Source organism: Heloderma suspectum, chromosome 6 (genome assembly GCF_057233095.1).
Source record: "Heloderma suspectum isolate Gila_16-S chromosome 6, 16-S_ref, whole genome shotgun sequence".
Taxonomy (NCBI): domain Eukaryota; kingdom Metazoa; phylum Chordata; class Lepidosauria; order Squamata; family Helodermatidae; genus Heloderma; species Heloderma suspectum.
Window position 1 is genome coordinate 32266184 of NC_139463.1, and position 19302 is coordinate 32285485.

The 19302-nt window shown below is 45.3% G+C and overlaps 1 long non-coding RNA gene across 1 annotated transcript; it reads left to right on the forward strand.

The window, feature by feature from the left end:
- Window positions 1-1319: 1319 nt before the first annotated feature.
- LOC146340629 (uncharacterized) lies at window positions 1320-19212 on the forward strand. The gene is made up of 5 exons (XR_014784080.1): window positions 1320-1478; window positions 4553-4749; window positions 6424-6542; window positions 17393-17522; window positions 17647-19212. It is a non-coding gene; the product is annotated as an uncharacterized LOC146340629 (long non-coding RNA).
- Window positions 19213-19302: the final 90 nt, after the last annotated feature.

Sequence of the window (19302 nt, forward strand, 5' to 3'; positions counted from 1 at the left end):
ACATCACATACATAGGCTGTATGTAATCACCACACTAATTTCCAAATCTAAGGCTGTACAAGTACATAGTATCAACATCCCAAATATCTGAAATGTTTTTCGACCAACCTGGTCGTTTTCAGTGGGAGAAAATTAGGGATGCTGAAGAAATTTGAGATGGATTAAAATGAGCTCAGATTTCTAAGAATCCAACCTGAGGAATCTGCTGCGGAGCAACCCCCTCAGGCCCCGTGGAGTCCGTGGACTTTCGGATTTTTTTTTATGTTCCCGAAATTTACGCATATAAATCTGTAGAAAAATACATATGTTTCTGCTGAGGAATCGTATAATGGAATAAGGGACAATACACTAAATGTTACATACTGGGGTAAATTATGTAAATACTTACGTAAATATTTACATAATTATTTCCGTATTTTTCTGCATGATAAAAAAATAGTCACATCTGTCTGTGGGTGGATGATGGAACAAAAGGCACCTGACAATCTGCAAAACACAGATGGAGCGGATTTTACACAGCCCTTACTAAAACAAAATTAACCTGATGTTTGAATTCCTACATGGAACCAGTAAATACACACACACACACACACACACACACACGCAATCTGAGATCCACACCATGTGTCTAGTAACTTCATACAAGAAAAGGGGAAATTGTTTTAATTTTGTGTAAGATATTAGTATTTATTACTGCTGTGTTGAATATTTTGGTTTTTATTTTTGGCAGTTCATGGAGTTGGGGTTGGGGTGGGGGCAAATTGAAATCTCTGGGGAAACAGGCTGGGGAGATGAGAATTTCAAACAGGATTTCCTGTTTGACAGGCTTTCCACTTCCCTTTTTTAAGTGCAGGAGGTGGCTGAAGGCTCTTTTTTCATTTTCTTAACTTTAAAAATGCCCCCTGCAGTTGCAGTAGCCCAGTGCTCTTTATAGAGAGACTTCTCCAGCCCTGCAGCCCTTCCAGAACTCCCATGAGACCACTGATCTTGCCCTCTCCCATAGGCATTTAGGAACAGCTCCCTGGCTGCAGAATCCTCTCTGCAAAATAAGGACAAACAGGGCTTTTAGAGCTTTAGAAAAACTCTGTTGTTGCTTGCAGCAGCACAGAGCTCTTTGCAGAGGGGCATTCAGGAACTCCTACTGAGCCTCTCTGCAAAGAGCTCTGTCCTGCCGCAAGCAAGATCAGAGCTTTTCTAAAGCTCTGAAAGTCCTGTTTGTTCCTGGTTGCAGCAGCCCAGTACTCTTTGCAGAGAGGCTACTGTGGCCCAGGAGATCTTCTGGAATGCCTATGACAGAGGGCGATGTCCCATGGTCTCATGGGAGTTCAGGAAGTGCTGCCTGGTTGGAGAAGTTTCTCTGTAAAAAAAACTAAAAGGGTCCCATGCTGCTGCAAGTGCACAGGGTGTTTTAAAGAGTAAATATACATAAATAAATAAATAGAAAGAAGATCCTTCAGCCACCTTCTAAACTTAAAAAGGTATGTAGACACCTTGTCTCCCACCCCAAGGAAAAAATATTCAAAGGCCCACCCCCCACAAAAGAGGCAGAAAAAACAATGCCTCTTTTGCAGGGAGAGAAAAAAAAATCCAAAAATAGGGTGCAGGGTTCAGCACAGCTCTGGTATTTATATTAAAATGTTGTTATATTTTTGGATAAACATAATTTTCCTTCAACCTATTTTTTTGTGGTTGTAAATGGTTAAGGACAGAACTGGTTTATTGGTGTTTGATGACTGACTGGGCCAGACAAGGACCCCAAGTGGACTGAATTTGGCCCATGGCCTGAGGTTCAACACCCCCACTCCAGTAGAAACACATTCAACACATCCATGGAATAATGGTAGTTCATTCCATTTCTAATGGTGAACGCCCAGGAGTGAATGCCCTCACTAAGAAAGTATCAAAAAATGACAATTCTAGCAGCTGGGAATCTCTTTGTACATAACAGCTTTTCTGGTGGTGCCAATCAATACGCTCCAATAAGCCAGCGGTTTAAAGGATGATCAGGCAATAGGCATGTTTAGATATACCTAAAAGAAATTCCCCTTGATCCTTTTCAGATCCACAAGTGACCATAGAATAATGAGAACAATGATTACTTGGGAGCAAGAGACATTTGAGCTGTCAAATGGCTTCTCATTCATCAGGAAACTCTTATCATTGACTACATGATTGCTTCTCCCCAGGTGATCCTGGACATAGAGTCCTCTTTGTCCAAGAAAACGCATCTCCCTTATTTGGGTCTCATTCCAGAAAGTCTCTTTCAGTCCACTTACCTATAAAGGAAAAGTTCTGACACTTTGTTGTAATACCCAATGCATCTGTAAAGAAGTCTCAAAGCCAACTGCCTAACTATAGAGCTAGCAGGATAAAAGTTCAGCAACTCCTGCCCACTTGCCTCATATCTGATGCTCAGCCTGCTAAGCGGCCTGCTCTTTGGCAGCAGAAAGCAAAGCTCCTAGCAATTTCTAATGTGCATAACATTTTTGCTACCATTGGGGTGGCAATCAAACCCCCATCTAGCATGCACAATTATGGAAAATCTGGTTAATCACCAATTAGTGGCCATTCCCTACTAGGACCCCGGAGGGAGAGAATGAGCATGTGGCTTGAGTCAAATCACCCTCCCCCCCTCCCCGACATTAGACAGACAGGAGCAGTATATTAAAGTAAGCGGTAGGAAGTCAAATGCCACCCACCTGTCTCTTATGCAAGTTTTAATTATAGCTCTAGATTTGCCTGAGACATGTCATCAGTGTCTTTGTTAAGGTGCCTCCTTTGTAAAACAAAAATTGGCCTCTGAGGAGGAGAAGCCATGTAGTCGACAAGCGGCTGTAGAGCTAGCGACTGGCACGTTTCATTCCAGTCAATTGGGAAGGAGCTGCCAAATTAAACCAGAGCTCATAAATATGAAGAGGGAAGAGGAGAGCCTAATGAGGCAAGTGACCTTGCTCTAAAGGTAAAAACAACTCCAGCTTCCCTTGCTTCATGAGTTGCTTTGTGAGTCAGCTTTCTACACTTCAATTAAAGCCCAGTTTAAGGCACCAGGAGGTAACTTCTTTTCAGACCAGGTCGTGCAGGCAACCTGGGAGGCTAGCTGTGATTAGGTAAGCTCAAAAATGCCACAAAAGTAAATTAAAAACGTCCTGAATGAGGCGGAACAATGGAAGCCTCTTTCATGGGGGGAGAAAAATTCAGGAAATTGGAGGACAGATTTTGGCAGAGCACTATCTCCACCTCGTCCCTGGAGCTGGACAAAACACTGCCCCCACCTGCATTGCAGTGGATGCAGACTGGGGGCTGTTGATGCTGTTGCAGCACGAAAACACCCAAAACCCTTAGGAAAAAGGAAAGAAGCTGTGATACAAGCCCTGCCAATGGGGAGCCCTACCTGGGAGAAACTGGAGAATTTCTCCTCCCCCTGGAAGAAATTTGGTGAAATTGTCTCCCAAATTTCTCTGCCCACAAGTAAGGTGGAGAATTTCCAGAGGCCATTTGTGCACAGCTCTGTTACTACTAGCCATTGATGACCGTATGCTTACCACTGGAGACATCACAGCTTAGGGTGGTGGTCACGGAACCCAACACATTTTCTTCTGTTTCTTAGAGACATTCTAAAGGGTGGTCCAAATTTCTCCCTGGCCTCTTAATAATGATGTGTGAACTAGTGCCGCACAGTGGTTAAGGGCATGAGCAAGATGAATGAAGTCCCTGTTAGGACTGCAGCTCTGCTGTGAATTCACTGGAGAGCCTTAGGCAAACCACAATATGTCAGCTCCAGCCACCCATCTGTGGGCCAAGCTAGATATGACAGCCATTTATTCTGATTTTAATTGTTTTATGATATCGTGTTGGCTGCTTTGAAACCTTGAGTGATAAGGCAAGAAATTCATTCATTTAATCAATCAATATCCCCCTCCCCCCGTAGTAAGAGGTATTATTAAAGTCTCTGAGCAGGCACTGGTTTCTGAGGCCTAGTTTTTCCTGGATCTCTTAGGGTGCAATCCTATTGATTGCACCCATGATGATCGGAAGCCCCCAAAGCAATGGAGAATTGGAAGCATTGGAGAATCAGAAGCACTGGAGATCATCCAATGCCAGGTGGGAGGAGTGATGGAGGTGATCTTCACCTCCCATCTTCCTGCTCTGCATTTTTTTGCTAGATGGGCTTTTCTACCCATCTAGTGAGGATGGTTCAGAGAGGGAGAGAAGGAGGCTGGGGAGGCCTCAGGATAGCTTGATTCTTGGCCTCTCTGGTATTTTCCCCTCCCCACCCACTGAAACACCCCCTTTCCCCCCTCTCCAAGGTCACTTTTCTGACCTTGGAAGGCAGCTGGAGCGGTTCTTTCTGTGCCAGATGCAAGGGGGCAGGGGATGTGGAAGTCAGATTTCTGACTCCCACTTCTGTGGTAGGGGTGCTGTCTCTGACCATGGGGGGAGACCCCCAGTATACTATGGCCCCTCAGACAATGTCTGGGGGCCATAGGTAACTCTGTTGCTAAGGGACAAACTTAGCATGGCCAGGTGTCCTACTTTATTCTCTATTTTACAGAGCTGGCAGAGGACAGTCCTTTATTTGAAGGTGTCCTCTATTGGAAGAGGTGTCCAATCAAAATCTGGTTTAAATCCAAAGAAGCATAAGGAGGGAGAGCAACAAGGGCCTTGAAGTTGCCTATCCACAGTTATCACCTGGATGGCAGATTGAGCACCAGGCCTACAGGTCACCTGGTCATAGTCTTCTCCACAATGGTAAGATATATTGCATTTCAATTTAAATTGAAGGAATTATTTTTACATTTGCACTATACATATAAATTAACATATGAAAATGTTATGCAGATTGGTGTCCTCTTTTGTGGTAATGCATTTTCTCTTTTTGGGTGCTCCGTAAGTGTCCGCTGACCCAACTTAGATGATATGCTAAGGGTGTGGAAGCATGCAACGTATCTGCATTTTCCTTCAACAATAAAAAGATTGGGATCTCAGGGCATGGGTGTGTGTGTGTGTGTGTAAAGCCATTTCTTCTCATACCACAGTCCCAACAAAAACAACCTCTAGCTGCGATTTCCTCCCAAATGGAAGCTGACATTGGCTCCGATGGCAGCGGACCTCCAGGGAGAATAGCGTTGATGGATTTTCATTAGGACCATGGTGTGGTGGGAAAGGGTTAAAGCCTTCCCCATGGCCCTTCTTGCTTAAAAAAAAACACTGAAAACATTAAATGCATCCACATATTTAGCGTATCATCTAGTTGGCCCTGACTATATCCACAGGGCAAACCAAAGGAAGGTGAAGGTTTGGTGTAGGAGGAACAACATGAGCAAAAGTCAGGGTTATTAGAACAAGTCCAGCAACATGAATAATGGAGGCAGAAGCCCATAATGTACTTGTTCCAGAGCAGTCTTGCAGAAGTCTCATTGCAATCAACCAACGTTAGAGGTTTGTGCATCGCAACCTAACATCATTAATGAATGGTGGTGAGATATAGGTAGGGGTTTATGGATTACTCACCCTGTCCCAGTAGGGCCATCTGCTGGGCAGGGGGAGGCGATCCATCCCTCCCCCCCGGAATCCTCCCCAGCCGGCTCCGCTACGTGATGAACCCGCAGAGCAGCTGGCTGCGCCGGACTTCCATCCGCTCCCAGGCTGTGGCCGCAAATGGCGGTCACCGTAGCGGCCTCCATTTGCGTTCCTGCGTCAGCCATGATAGGCTATGTATATATTTACGTAGCCTATCACGGCAAAGAGCAGGGATGCAAATGACGTAGCGGGCACCATTTGCATCCCTGCTCTTTGCCGTGATAGTCTATGTAAATACTTACGTAACCTATCATGGCTAAAGTAGGGAGGCAAATGGCAGTCGCAGACTGGGGCAGCCATTCGCGGCCACAGACCGGAGCAGCGGATGGACTGGATGGCCAACAAAAGGTAGGGTCCGTCCCAGGGAAATTTTGTGGGGTGGCAGGGGGGATTGCTCCATTCCGCCATGGACTCAGGAGGGCTGGATTCTAAAGAATCCGGCTTCTAAAGAATCTGGTTTCATTGGAGTCCATGGCAGAATTCTCTAACATCCCTAGATATAGGTAACCTTTCACTGTTGGTTGAAATGGAGGTCATAATACGAATGGAGCCTGAATGTCATCATTACTATTCTCAGTATAACACAACTTCCCTTTCCCTTTTCATCTGAAAATGGAAAGCATTTTTGGTCAGATTTCTCCCCACCCCCCCACTTGCTTGGGAAAATACAAGTCCACACAAACGGATTTTTATTATATTTATGTGTGTGCATGTGCGTGTGCACATACACGCGCACACACACATATCAGTTAATGAATGTGTGGCTGCAGCAAGAACTGGCTATGCACAGAGAGGATTGGTAGGAGCCAGTGATGTCAATAAACCACTTCCCTTCTATTCCAGCACTATAAAAAAATGATTCATCTGCTTTAAAGGAAAAAAAAAAAGCAAAGCAAAGCAAAGCAAACACCTTGCTTGAAGCATGAGGGACAAGAATAAAAAACTGCAACCAAAATGATCAGGTGGGTGTAGCAACTTCCCTTCAAGGAAAGGTTACAATGTCTGCGGCTTTTAGTTTAGGGGGAAAAAGGTTACCAAGATGTGGAAAGGAATGACTGAGGTTTATCAAAATATGCATGGCATATAAAAACTGGATAAAGATCTCTCTCTCTCTCTCTCTCTCTCTCTCTCTCATAATACTAAAACTGGGGTCATCGAACAAAGCTGAATGGTGAAGTAAAAGGAAGCACTTCTTCACAGAGCACATAGTTAAGCTATGGAATTTGCTTCCACAAGATGTGGTGATGGACATCAGCTTAGATGGCTTTAAAAGGTGATTGGACAAATTCATGGAGGAGAAGGCTGTCAATGGCTACTAGTCCTGATGGCTCTATGCTAGGGATGGGGGAGAATTTCTCCCCGAAACTTTGGGGGGCCGAGTGCCAACGCATTTGCCCCCCCGAAATCAGTGGTGAAATTCTCCGCCCCCCCGCCCCCCGCCCCCCCCCCGGGATGGGACTTACCTTTCACGAATGTCCCTCCCGGCGGCGGGTCCTGGCGGTGGTTCGTCCGGTCTTCGTCAGGGGCGGGGGCAGCAGCCGGTCTTTTGACCGGCTGCCGTCACCGCCATTACAAGGAAAGTAAAAAAAAAACCAAAACCCCATGATAGGCTATGTAATAACTACACTATTGCGTTGCCCTTATTTTCGCCGTAGTCTACGTAAATCTTTACGTAGACTACAGGGACCAAATAAGGAACGCAAATGGCGGCTCCCTATGGGGGCCGCCATTTGCGTACGCGCTTCCCCCCCCCCCAAGTCACCCGTGATAGGCTACGTGACGATTTACGTAGCCTATCATGGCTGACTTTGGAAATCTAGCCGTGATAGGCTAAGTAAATCGTTACGTAGCCTATCACGGGGGTGGTTTTTTTTTTTTTTCGCGGCCGGGTAGACGGGGCGCTTCTACCCGGCCTGAATTTCACCGGCGAGGGATGGGGCGCCTCCCGCCCGGCCTGAATTTCAGCCGGGCGAGGCGGGGCGCCTCCCCCCCCTTGCATGAACTTCGGGGGGAGAAGCGAAGCGCCTCCCCCCCACCGCGAAGCAAGCTTCGAGGACAGGTAAGGGACTTTCATCCATCCCTACTCTATGCTACCTCCAGTATCAGAGGCAGTATGTGTACATCAGTTGCTGGGGAACATGAGTGGGAGGGTGCTATTACACTCATGTGCTACTTGTGGGTTTCCCACAGGCAGCTGCTTGGTCACTGTGTGAATAGAATGCTGGTCAAGACCAACCTTGGTCTGATCCAGCATGGCTTTTCTTATGTTGAACTTGAATTGGTAGCATATATTTATTATTATTTTATTTATTCTTACATGTATATCCCAAGAGAGTTTACATGCTCCTCCTCTTCTCCATTTTATCCTCACAACACCCCTGTGAGATAGGTAAGGCTGAGAGTCGATGACTGGCCCAAAGTGACCCAGCAAGCTTCATGGCTGAGGAGGGACTAGACCAACACCCTAACCACTATGACACACGGGTTCTGACCACATATATCCTTTTCACAGTAGAGGCAGGTGGAATCTGTGCTCTCCATGGGGAAACAGTGACAACACTTATTTATAAGGTGTAGTAAGGACTGGTGCCCATTGATCAGATGCAACAGATTCATGAGGCTGGATCTGGGTTGGATCCAGAGAAGAATGAGTGGTGGTCCATTCACACAACCAGACTTTGGTCTGCCCCCACTGCAGCCTCTGAACACAAACATACCCCCCGCACACACACCTGCCTTATACCAAGTCAGGCCACTGGTCTATCTAGTTCAGTGTTGACTGCATGGGCTGGCAGCAATTCTCCAGGATTTCAGATAGGAGTCATTTCCAGTCCTACCTGGAGATTGAACCTGGGACCATCAGCCTGTAGTGGTTCTGCCACTGAGCTATGGCCCACCTGAGCTGCTTCCGAGAACAGGGCTCTCTCCAGAATGGTGTGCGATGTGGCACAGGGGGCTGCAGCAGGAGGAGGAAATCAACAGAAATTTGCCTGCAAAAATACGCATATCTCTATGTGTATATCTCTGTGTGTATACAAATGTGTATATCTCTCCAGAATGGTGTGGGATGTGGCACAGGGGGCTGCAGCAGGAGGAGGAAATCAACAGAAATTTGCCTGCAAAAATACGCATATCTCTATGTGTATATCTCTATGCGTATACAAATGTGTATATCTCTCCAGAATGGTGTGGGATGTGGCACAGGGGGCTGCAGCAGGAGGAGGAAATCAACAGAAATTTGCCTGCAAAAATACGCATATCTCTATGTGTATATCTCTGTGTGTATACAAATGTGTATATCTCTCCAGAATGGTGTGGGATGTGGCACAGGGGGCTGCAGCAGGAGGAGGAAATCAACAGAAATTTGCCTGCAAAAATACGCATATCTCTATGTGTATATCTCTATGTGTATACAAATGTGTATATCTCTCCAGAATGGTGTGGGATGTGGCACAGGGGGCTGCAGCAGGAGGAGGAAATCAACAGAAATTTGCCTGCAAAAATACGCATATCTCTATGTGTATATCTCTGTGTGTATACAAATGTGTATATCTCTCCAGAATGGTGTGGGATGTGGCACAGGGGGCTGCAGCAGGAGGAGGAAATCAACAGAAATTTGCCTGCAAAAATACGCATATCTCTATGTGTATATCTCTGTGTGTATACAAATGTGTATATCTCTCCAGAATGGTGTGGGATGTGGCACAGGGGGCTGCAGCAGGAGGAGGAAATCAACAGAAATTTGCCTGCAAAAATACGCATATCTCTATGTGTATATCTCTGTGTGTATACAAATGTGTATATCTCTCCAGAATGGTGTGGGATGTGGCACAGGGGGCTGCAGCAGGAGGAGGAAATCAACAGAAATTTGCCTGCAAAAATACGCATATCTCTATGTGTATATCTCTGTGTGTATACAAATGTGTATATCTCTCCAGAATGGTGTGGGATGTGGCACAGGGGACTGAAGCAGAAGGAGGAAATCAACAGAAATTTGCTTGCAAAAATGTGCGTATCAGGCTAAAGTTCATGTATTAGGAGCAGGGATGTACGGATTGTGTAAAGTCCATTCCATCTGTGTTTGATGAATTGTCAGGCACCTTTTGTTCCATCATCTGCCCATCTCCGAACTGGATTTTTTTGTTTCTAATTTTGTATGAATTCTCATGTGCCCAAATCCTCAACTCCCCCCCCCCTCCCCAGGCCCGGGCGGATTCCGAGGACTTGCAGACCATTTTTCTAACTTTCCCAATTTTGCGCAAATGTCGTCATAGAAAAATATGCATTTTTTTAAATGGCCAAAAATATGCATTTCCCTAGAGGCTAAAGTGTGAAAATGCACATTTGGGAGTATTTTGTGCATGCGGGTGCTTGGGTGGGTTTGCTCGTTTTTGCATGTGCGAATTTCCGCAAACGTGCATTTCTGCAAATTCAGAAATGAAAAAATATCCAATTTCATTGCTGGGTGGAACAAAAAGTGCCTGACAATCTGTGAAATACAGACAGAACGGATTTTACACAATCTGTACATCCCTAGTTGTGACCATTGCACCATCCTGAATTAAAGATAATTAAAGGGGAAATAGTTCTCACCCCCCCCCCCAAATTGGCCTAAGAAATTAGCTGATCTCCCTCCCCCCTGATCTTTTCTGAGACAAACCCGCTCATTTCCAGGTGTTTCTGAGGGCAGATTGGGTAATTTCACCCATCCCTAATTTGTATGCATACAGAGCCAGTGTCAAGGGTTGGGCACTTGCTGCAGGCCCACACCCCAGCAGGGGCCCCCTGACAGGAGCCCTCTGGACCTGCTCTTCTTCTCCTCCTCCTTCCTCCTCCTCCTTCCTCCTTCCTCCTTCCTCCTTCCTGCTCCCCTTCCCCTTCCCCTTCCCCTTCTTCTTCTCCATTGCAACCTGCTTGCTTACTTGCCTCTCACTCTGGCCCAGACAACAGTGGTAATGAGAAGGAGGAGCAGTAGATGCTCATTGGCTCTCTGCCTGTCAAGCAAGCAAGTGACCCCAATGATGGGAAAGAGGAGAAGGAGCAAGAGCAGCTGGTGACAGTGGTGGTGAGAAGGCAGACTCACTGTGGGAGGGGGCCCATTTAGGGTGTCTTGCCCAAGGGCCCTCCAAAACCCGGAGCTGGCATTATAAGCACATAGGGGATATGCAAGCATATCCTGAATGTGCATAGGTCAGGATGGGGCCTTCCATGTCCTGTGCCCCCCCTTCTCACACGCATTCAGTGTTCACATATTGAACACCTGCTTAGCGGAGTGATTGTGAAAAGACATCAGGTTTTTCTGGAATTAAGAGGGGGAAAATCCCAAACAGGTTGATGAATGACTCAGAGATTTATGACATCAAGCAGTATATATGGTCAGGGCCAGAAATATCGGAACAAGGATAACTGTTTTGGCAGTTGGCCTCTGTATACCACCACATTGAAGTTGAAAGGAAACACACCCAGATGGGAGCGAAGTCAGGACTTTCAGCTGTAATTCAAGGGGGTTGACAAAAGTGGGGCACTAACCATTCAGGAAGTACAGCCAATGGCATACACCCCCCCCATCATTGGTGGCTCATAAGTATTGGAACAAACCAACATCATTTCAAACTTAAGGGTCGCCTTCAATACCTGGATGAAAATCCTCTGCAGTCAATGACTGCCTGAAGTCTGGAATCCATGGACATGACCAAATGCTGAGTTTCCTCCCTCAAGATGCTTTGCCAGGCCTTCACTGAAGCTGCCTTCAGCTGCTGCTTGTTTGTGGGTCTTTCTGCTTTCAGTCTTGTCTTCAGTAAGTGAAAAGCATGCTCTATTGGGTGGAGATCAGGTGAATGACTTGGCCATTGAAAGACATCCCACTTCTTTGTCTTGAGAAACTCTTGGGTAGCTTTTGCTGTATGTTTCGGGTCATTCTCCATCCGCAGTATGAAGCGTCCTATCAGTTGGCAGCATTCGGCTGAATCTGAGCGGATAGTATAGCCCTACACACTTCAGAATTCATCCTGCAGTCAGGTCATCAATAAACACCAGTGACCCGGTTCCATTGGCAGCCATACAAGCCCATGCCATAACACTGCCTCCACCATGTTTGACAGATGATATGGTATGCTTTGGATCATGAGCTGTTCCTTTCCTTCTCCATACTTTTCTCTTCCCATCATTCTGGAGCAAGTTCATCTTGGTTTCATCAGTCCAAAGAATCTTATTCCAGAACTGGGCAGGCTTTTTAGGTGTTTGCTGGCAAAGGCTAATCTGGCCTTTCGGTTCTTGAGCGTTCTCAGTGGTTTGCACCTTGTTGTGAAGCCTCTCCATTTACATTCATAAAGCTGTCTCTTGACTGTAGATGTTGACAATGACATGCCTACCTCATCAAGAGCATTCTTGACCTGGCTAGATGTTGGGTTCTTCTTCACCATGAGCAGAATCCTGCGGTCATCCACTTTAGTTGTCTTCTGTGGTCTTCCAGGCCTTTTGCTGTGCTGAGCTTGCTGGTTAATTCCTTCTTTTTCAGGATGTTCCAAACTGTTGTATTGGCCACTCCCACTGTTTTTGCTATCTCTCTGATGGGTTTATTTTGTTTCCTCAGCCTAATGATGGCTTCCTTCACTCGCATGGACACCTCTTTGGACCTCATGTTGGGAGTTCCAGTGAACAGCTACCAAATGCACTCAGAACCACCTCCAGGCTTTTTATCTGCTTGATTGGTCATGGGGCACCCAGGAAACAGGCCATACCTGGCCATGCAGCTGCTTGTCAGCCATTTGTTCCATTACTTATGAGCCCCCAACGACAGGTGTGTGTGTATGCCACTGGCTGTCCTTCCTGAGTGGTTAGTGCCCCACTTTTGTCAAACCCCTTGAATTACAGCTGGAAGTCCTGACTTCGCTCCCATGTATTTTCCTTTCAACTTCAGTGTGGTGGTGTACAGAGGCCACTGCCAAAACAGTTATCCTTGTTCCGATATTTCTGGCCCTGACTGTAAGTAGTTTAAAGGAAAGAATGAATGAAAAGAGATTGCCAGGAATGTGCATTGCTTTCCTTTGGCTTCAGTTCTTACCATTTGTCAGTGGGAATGGAATGAAATGAGGATGAAAACAACTAGGGGAATGCAGGTTATTGTAATTGCACTCATGTAGCTGTTGATAGGGTGGGAACTGTAAGAAATTTGTTGTAGTCCCTGTGGATCAGGCATGAAGAGGAATGCACCACACCGACTAAGCAGTGGGTCACCTGTACATTTCTAGATGAAAGCATTTAATTTGCTTTGCGGTTCTCGCTTAAGCAATTCCAACATGCCTATTTCTCTCTTCCTGCTTCTCTGCTGCACCGAGGGAGAACGATTCCAAAGTTACTCATCCAGGGTATTTGCAGAGGTTAATTCAGGACAAAATCCCAGCAAGCAGAAAGCACGGAGAACTGCCACCATATCCTCCTTTTTGTTTTGTTTCTGACAATCAGTAGTAAAATGTGCTGCCTCCACTGAGGGAGTTTGCCATAGCATTACTCATTTCACGTTCGAATCTGCAGGAATAAATCACTCAAGAGCTCCTTCTGGCATTCAACAAAGGCCTAAGTCAAGATTTGTAAAGGTAACGCATTAAGTGGCCATGAAAAAAAAGGCAGGAGAGTGTAAATGATGGGAAACTGAAAAATGCACAACATATAAAAGTCAAAATTTCTTCCTTGTCTTTACAAATGCTGACACAATATCAGCATCTTTCTGCCTGCTGATAAGAGCTATTGGGAGTTGCTGTCTTACTGACACTTGTACAGTGTTCATCTCCTGCTCTGCAAGAAAGAATGGAAGAGTATTAGGCTGTGTACAGATGCGCAGCACTCAAGCCTGCTGTGGGGCTTCGCCCACCCCTTTTTGGACAGGCAAGATTGAACAACCATCCAAACCAGTGGAGGCTGGTGGCTCTGATTTCAGTGGGGCTGTGATTCTGTTCTGGGTTTTAGACAGAGCCTGCCTGAACTCTAAAAAGATCTATCCAAGGGGCTAAACCTATTTGGGGGATAGAGTGCAGCACCTTGGATAGCTCCTTTAGAGTTCTGGCTGGTTCTGGATAAAAGCCAGAATGGAAACACAGCCCCTCTGGAATTGGAACCACCAGCCCCAACTGATCCAAACTGATTTGGGCTCAGGAGACGCAATGGCTTCTTCCTGTTACCAACAAAACCCAGCAGTGTAAGGTGCTGGCTGGCTGGCTGGCTATTTTGGCAACCTGGCTTTACTGTGTGTGGGTTTTCCCTGCCTGGGTAGGGCCATGTGCAGTGAAGCCGCCCCAACTGGGGTACTGGTTGGAGGACTCACGTGATGCCTTCACATACTCCCTCATCAGGGAGGATGCAAGGCAAGTGAAGCCAAGGGACTCAGCTGGTGCATGGAGGAATGGCTCCTCTGTGTGCCTGCCAAGATGGGCGCCTCTTTTGCATGTCACTCACTGTCCCCATGGGAGTGGTGTGTGGCAAGCGAAGGGTCACTCCGCTGGTGCACGGAGGGGTGCCTTCTCCGTGCACCACTCAAGTCTGGTGCCTCTTTCAAGTGTTGCTTGCTGACTCCATGGGGATGGCACATGGCTCACGAAGGGGAATTGGTTATCTCTGATCAGAGATAACTATGAGGGTTCCTCTCCCACAGTGGGCTGGGGCATGGGATGGAACCTCTGCATGCTGGATTGGGACCTGCATTGGGCTGGATTAGGTCAGCAGGCCAGGGTGTTGACACTTGCAATGAAGCTTAACACAGGGGTTCTCCACCTTTTGGGCCCCTGTGCAGACACATTCATGTGTATACAATACACATTCTCTCTTTGCCTCTTCCTCTGCCTTTCTGCCTCTGTCTGTCTGTCTGTCTGTCTCTCTCTCTCTATCTCACACACACACACACGATCACTGGAGTGGTGGTGGGATGGAGAGGATTGAATCTCACTCCCATCCTAGTGGTCCTACATAGGTTCACTGGGCTGGGAAGGTTGCTTCAGCATCAGTGAGGGAGAGAGAGACCAAAGCTGATGGAATGATTGCTTCAGTGACACCACTGAGGGTTCCCTGGCCAAGGGCCCTCAAAAACCTGGACTCAGCATGGCCCCTTTCCATGCATTCTTAGGAGTGGAAAATTGTTCTAAATGGTGAATGACTGGGAGTAGAAAGTCACTGAATATCATCTAGGATTAAAACTTGCTGCAGGGTTACCAGTACTCAATGAGATGACAACTTCTTGGTGCATGTGGAGACATAGCTTCTCATATGCTCAGCACATAACACAATCTGTCCCTAGCACACATACTGACTATGTTCAGGTTAACCTGCTGTCACTCACAATGCATTTCCGCTTGAGCAGTTGCACAACACAAAAAGAACTTTTATTGGGCCTCAGTTAATTTGAGAACTAAAAGAATGGCTGTTTCACATCTCATCAGCAGACATGAGAGCATGTCATCTGCGCAGGCTACAGGGCTGAACTGGATGAATCCTTCTTCTGAATCAAAGAATACTTCGATATTTGTCTATCAAAGAACGAGGTGGCTGGGGGTGGGGGGAGAACAGGGATCAGTGCATCCTTTGGTTTCAATTCAGACTCAGAAAAGTACACGTCACATCCCAGCCTTTGACACACATGGACATCTTGCTGTGGCACAGATGTTTGAGCAGCAGTTACAAAAATGCAAATAGTCTGTGCTCACCAGACTGCAAGTAAGTGAAAACCATGCAGGCTGTCAAGGTGACAGAAGGATACAGCTGGAGACAGGTCAGGGTTTTAAGCAATCTCAAGGCACATCAAGCACACAGGAACAATTACTGCACAGGCAGGTAACATGTCAAGAGATACACTCCAAAGCTCACCTTCCTCGCTGCCACAGAGAAAGGATAGGAAACCAGTGTTGTGGGGAAGCGCTTTTGGTTTGATCCCTTTAAAAAGATACAAACGTGTCCCTAAGCTAGTAAAGAGATCCCCTTCCCACACCTTGGAGCTTTCCTTACTCAAATGAGAAGGAGAAGGGAGCAAGAACATAGAACTAAGAAGCTTCCAACAAGTTCTTTTTTAAAGCCAGGTTTCACAAAGAAACATTGTGAGGAACTGATGTGACAGCAGACAAGGATTTCACAGAAAACACCACACAATGGCAATGAGTGATGTTGCCGAAATTGCCCGGTTTGGAATTTGTCTGGCTGGTTGTTATGCTCAGAAGCCATCTGAATGGAACGATGTTTTTCTCAAGCATTCTTCTGCAATGTTAAAAGAGTTTTTGCACACGTGCAGAGAATGCTTTTTAAGTTAAGTCTATTGTTAGTCCAAGTTCTGGACATCACTGATCAGAAAGAGCTAAACAACAAGGTCCAGGGACCAGTGGGCATTTCTGAATCAAACCGAGAAAAGCTTGCCTATCACAAATAGTAACTGGCACATAAAATGGGTAAAATTCAACATAAGTCCTAGTTAGAGTAGATCCATTGAAATGAATGGAACTTAAGTTAGTCATGACTAGCTTGAGTCCTACTCATTTCAGTGGGTCGACTCTAAGTAGGACTTATGTTGGATTCTACCCAATGTGTTTAAAACTATAAATGGACCTCCTAAATAATTTTGGATTGTGTTTTTAATTTGTTTTACTGTTATGTTTTGAGTCCTTGTTTTAATCTTGTTTCTGTTATTGTCAGTCACATTGAGTGCCATATTTTTGGTGGAAAAGTGGGATATGTATCTAATAAATAAAAATAAAATAAAATAGAATGAAACAAATTCTAAATCACCATTCCTCAACCTAGTGCCCGTCAGATATTTTGGACTACAACTCCCACAATCCCCCTTTGAACTCAATGGAAATAGAAAACAACCCTACTGACAATGCAAATGCAAGCCACTTTGATTATTATCGTTTTCTCTATTTTCCAGCTTCAAGGGTAAATACTGATACTTATGTAGCCAAAAGAGCACTAACCCCACAGAAGAGGGAGGTAAAACCCCACCTTCTGCTGATGTATCTCACTTCCCCCCAAAACATTAGTCCCCCCCCCCATTTCTAGGCTCTCAAATCTGGTGGAGAATTGTGAGAGGCCATTTGCGCACAGCTCTGTTTATTTCAGATTGTGTTGTGTAAATCATCAATAGTAATAGAAAAAATAGGCAAATACTTGTATTAAGGTTTCTTTCTACCTGATTTAGCATTATTATGTCTAACACTTCACCATCCTTGACAAAATGTGAGTGCTGAACAAAAGGATGAATGCTAATGGAAGTGACAAGGGTTCTTACAATAGTTTCATTGTTATCATCAAAGAATGCATTAAAATGTCTTCATTTTATTAATGGAAAAATTAGATCTGGTAATGTAATCCTGATTTAAAAACAAGAGAGACCTTAATCAAAGTGTGTATTTATCTGTGTGTGTGTACGTGAATGTGTGTGTGTTTGTGTGTGTGTGCATGTTTAAATTAGGCCCCAACTGGTGCAAAACAATTGTGCTTGGGCTAACAAAATTGTACAGTTGCTGCTTCAATATTCATTGCCCACTATTTCTTCTTATTTTCCCCTTTACTTCCTCTCTCTATACACATTGTAATGATCAAGGGGGATTGTTGCTTTTCTGTAGATACGCATACAATATAGGGCTAGGATATCCATTTGCCACTGCAAGCAAGCTGTCTGTACAGTCTTTTCAAAAGAGTAAATTTTGCCATCTGCACCTTGTACAATTGAATAAGGGTTTCGGGATTCAGGTTGATTTTGATCCTGGATTTGACATCTGCCATTTGTAAACCCCATGTGTTTCCCCATTGTTTCTTCTGACTTTTTTCTTACCAGAGGTGACAGCAACAACAACAACAACAACAACAACATTCAGGAGGAAAAGATGGAATCCATGCACAATGCATTTGGACAGATAGCGTTGGGGGCCTTCTGTCTTGAAGCACCAAAGTTAAGCACTATTGCTGTGGGAACAATGGGTAGTATCCAATGTTAGTCCTACTTAGAGTAGACCCATTGAAATGAATGAAATATAGATTTCTCATGACTAACTTAAGTCCCAGTCATTTCAATAGGACTACTCTAAGTAGGATTAACATTGGATACTACCAAGGGGCCTAAGAAAGAAAGCACAAAAAGAAAAGTCACTTTCAGAAGCTCAAGGCTTAGGGTTTTTTTTTTTTAAGGTTATACATTTATGGTGTTTATTCTTATTTGTATTATTGTGCTGATTATTGTTTATAGCTATTTTATTTTTTCTGTTATATTAATTCTGGATTTCTGAGTTTTTGTTTACAAGTTGCTTTGAGGGCTTTTTGCCCTGGGAAATGTAGTAGTAGTAGTAGTAACAGGCTACTGACAAGGACCTTATTTTCTGCTGTCCCTGTTTTCTTATCTGATGGTGTTAATAAACTAATTGGCAGGCCCATGTAGCTGCTTTGAAGGTTGAGGAAGTGGTATTGTTACCCCTTGCCATGCTCCACTGGAGGAATCCACTTCAGAGGAGGAACTAGAGCCCCTAGAGACAATCAGCATCAAAAAGCAGCCCATGCCAGAAGAGCAGGAGGAGCCTAGGCTTTTGAAGAAGATGGCCACAGGTCCATTGCTACCAGAGGACAGGAACTCCACCTCTGAGATAGAAGCTGAGCATCCATCTAGCCCATGAGAGTGTCTCAAGAGGAAGGCCAGCAGTCGACAACCCCTGTGAGGAGTGCCTGTTTGCAAAGGAAGTAAAGGACTCATAAGTAAAGGACTGCTTGTGGGTAGGGCCCTCCGCACAAGGATAACTTCTCCCAGAAGCCTCTAATGTGCTGCAGCTGAGTCCTGGGTGGGGCTTTGGAAGCTCCAGCTGATAAGTTTCAGTCCTAGGGAGGGAGGGCTGTTGGAGCACCACTTTATTTCAGCTCTCAGTACCTTGAAACTTTGTTTCTCCTTAGACTGATCTTTTGTGCTACTGACCCCTGGAATCCTGATTAGACCCTGTTTCTTAGATTGTGCTTGTATTGGACTGTTGGTCTGCTGCCTTTTGACCTGTCCCCTGACTGAGCCTGAATCAAACTACATGAGATGTGAGAACTCTGTCACTGGCATTCATGATGTCTTTTTTATTTTTACAAAAAGCAGCCTTGGGAGCCTGCTTCCACCTGATTTGGGTTGGGTTTTGCAGGAAATGGGATCTAATCCTTCACTCCTACCTCAGTTCCCCATATACATTGTCCCTCAGTTGCTCTTAGCCACAGAGGGGAAACTGTATGGCCTGAAGCCCCTGAAATGGCTATTTGCCTAGTGAAGAAAAATGTGGGGGGACCTGTCTGTTGATTGTCTGCGTTTACTATATGATAATCTGTTGCTGATGAACAGAATCCCTGAAGGAGGCCCAACCTCCAACTGAGCCATCCTCCAACTAGTATTCCTCAAGGACCTTACAAATATTGGCTAGGATCATGGAAAATGAAATAGATTCTTAATTAACACTGAAGCAACTAAGACAATGCAAGCTTAACAGGGTGGTGTGTGTGTGTGTGAGTGAGAGAGAGAGAGAGAGAGAGAGAGAGAGAGGGTGAAGAGGGAGCAGTGATATTTCAGTATCCTCCCTAATGAAGATTCCCGACAGTCATTAATGTTTCTTACTACTAATTAAATGTTAATGAATTGTAATGAGCTCGCTTCATGGAGGGTTCGGCTCTGGTGGCCACCAACATCTAGAGATCCTTGGAGGACAAAGGATAGAATTTTCTTGAGTTCCC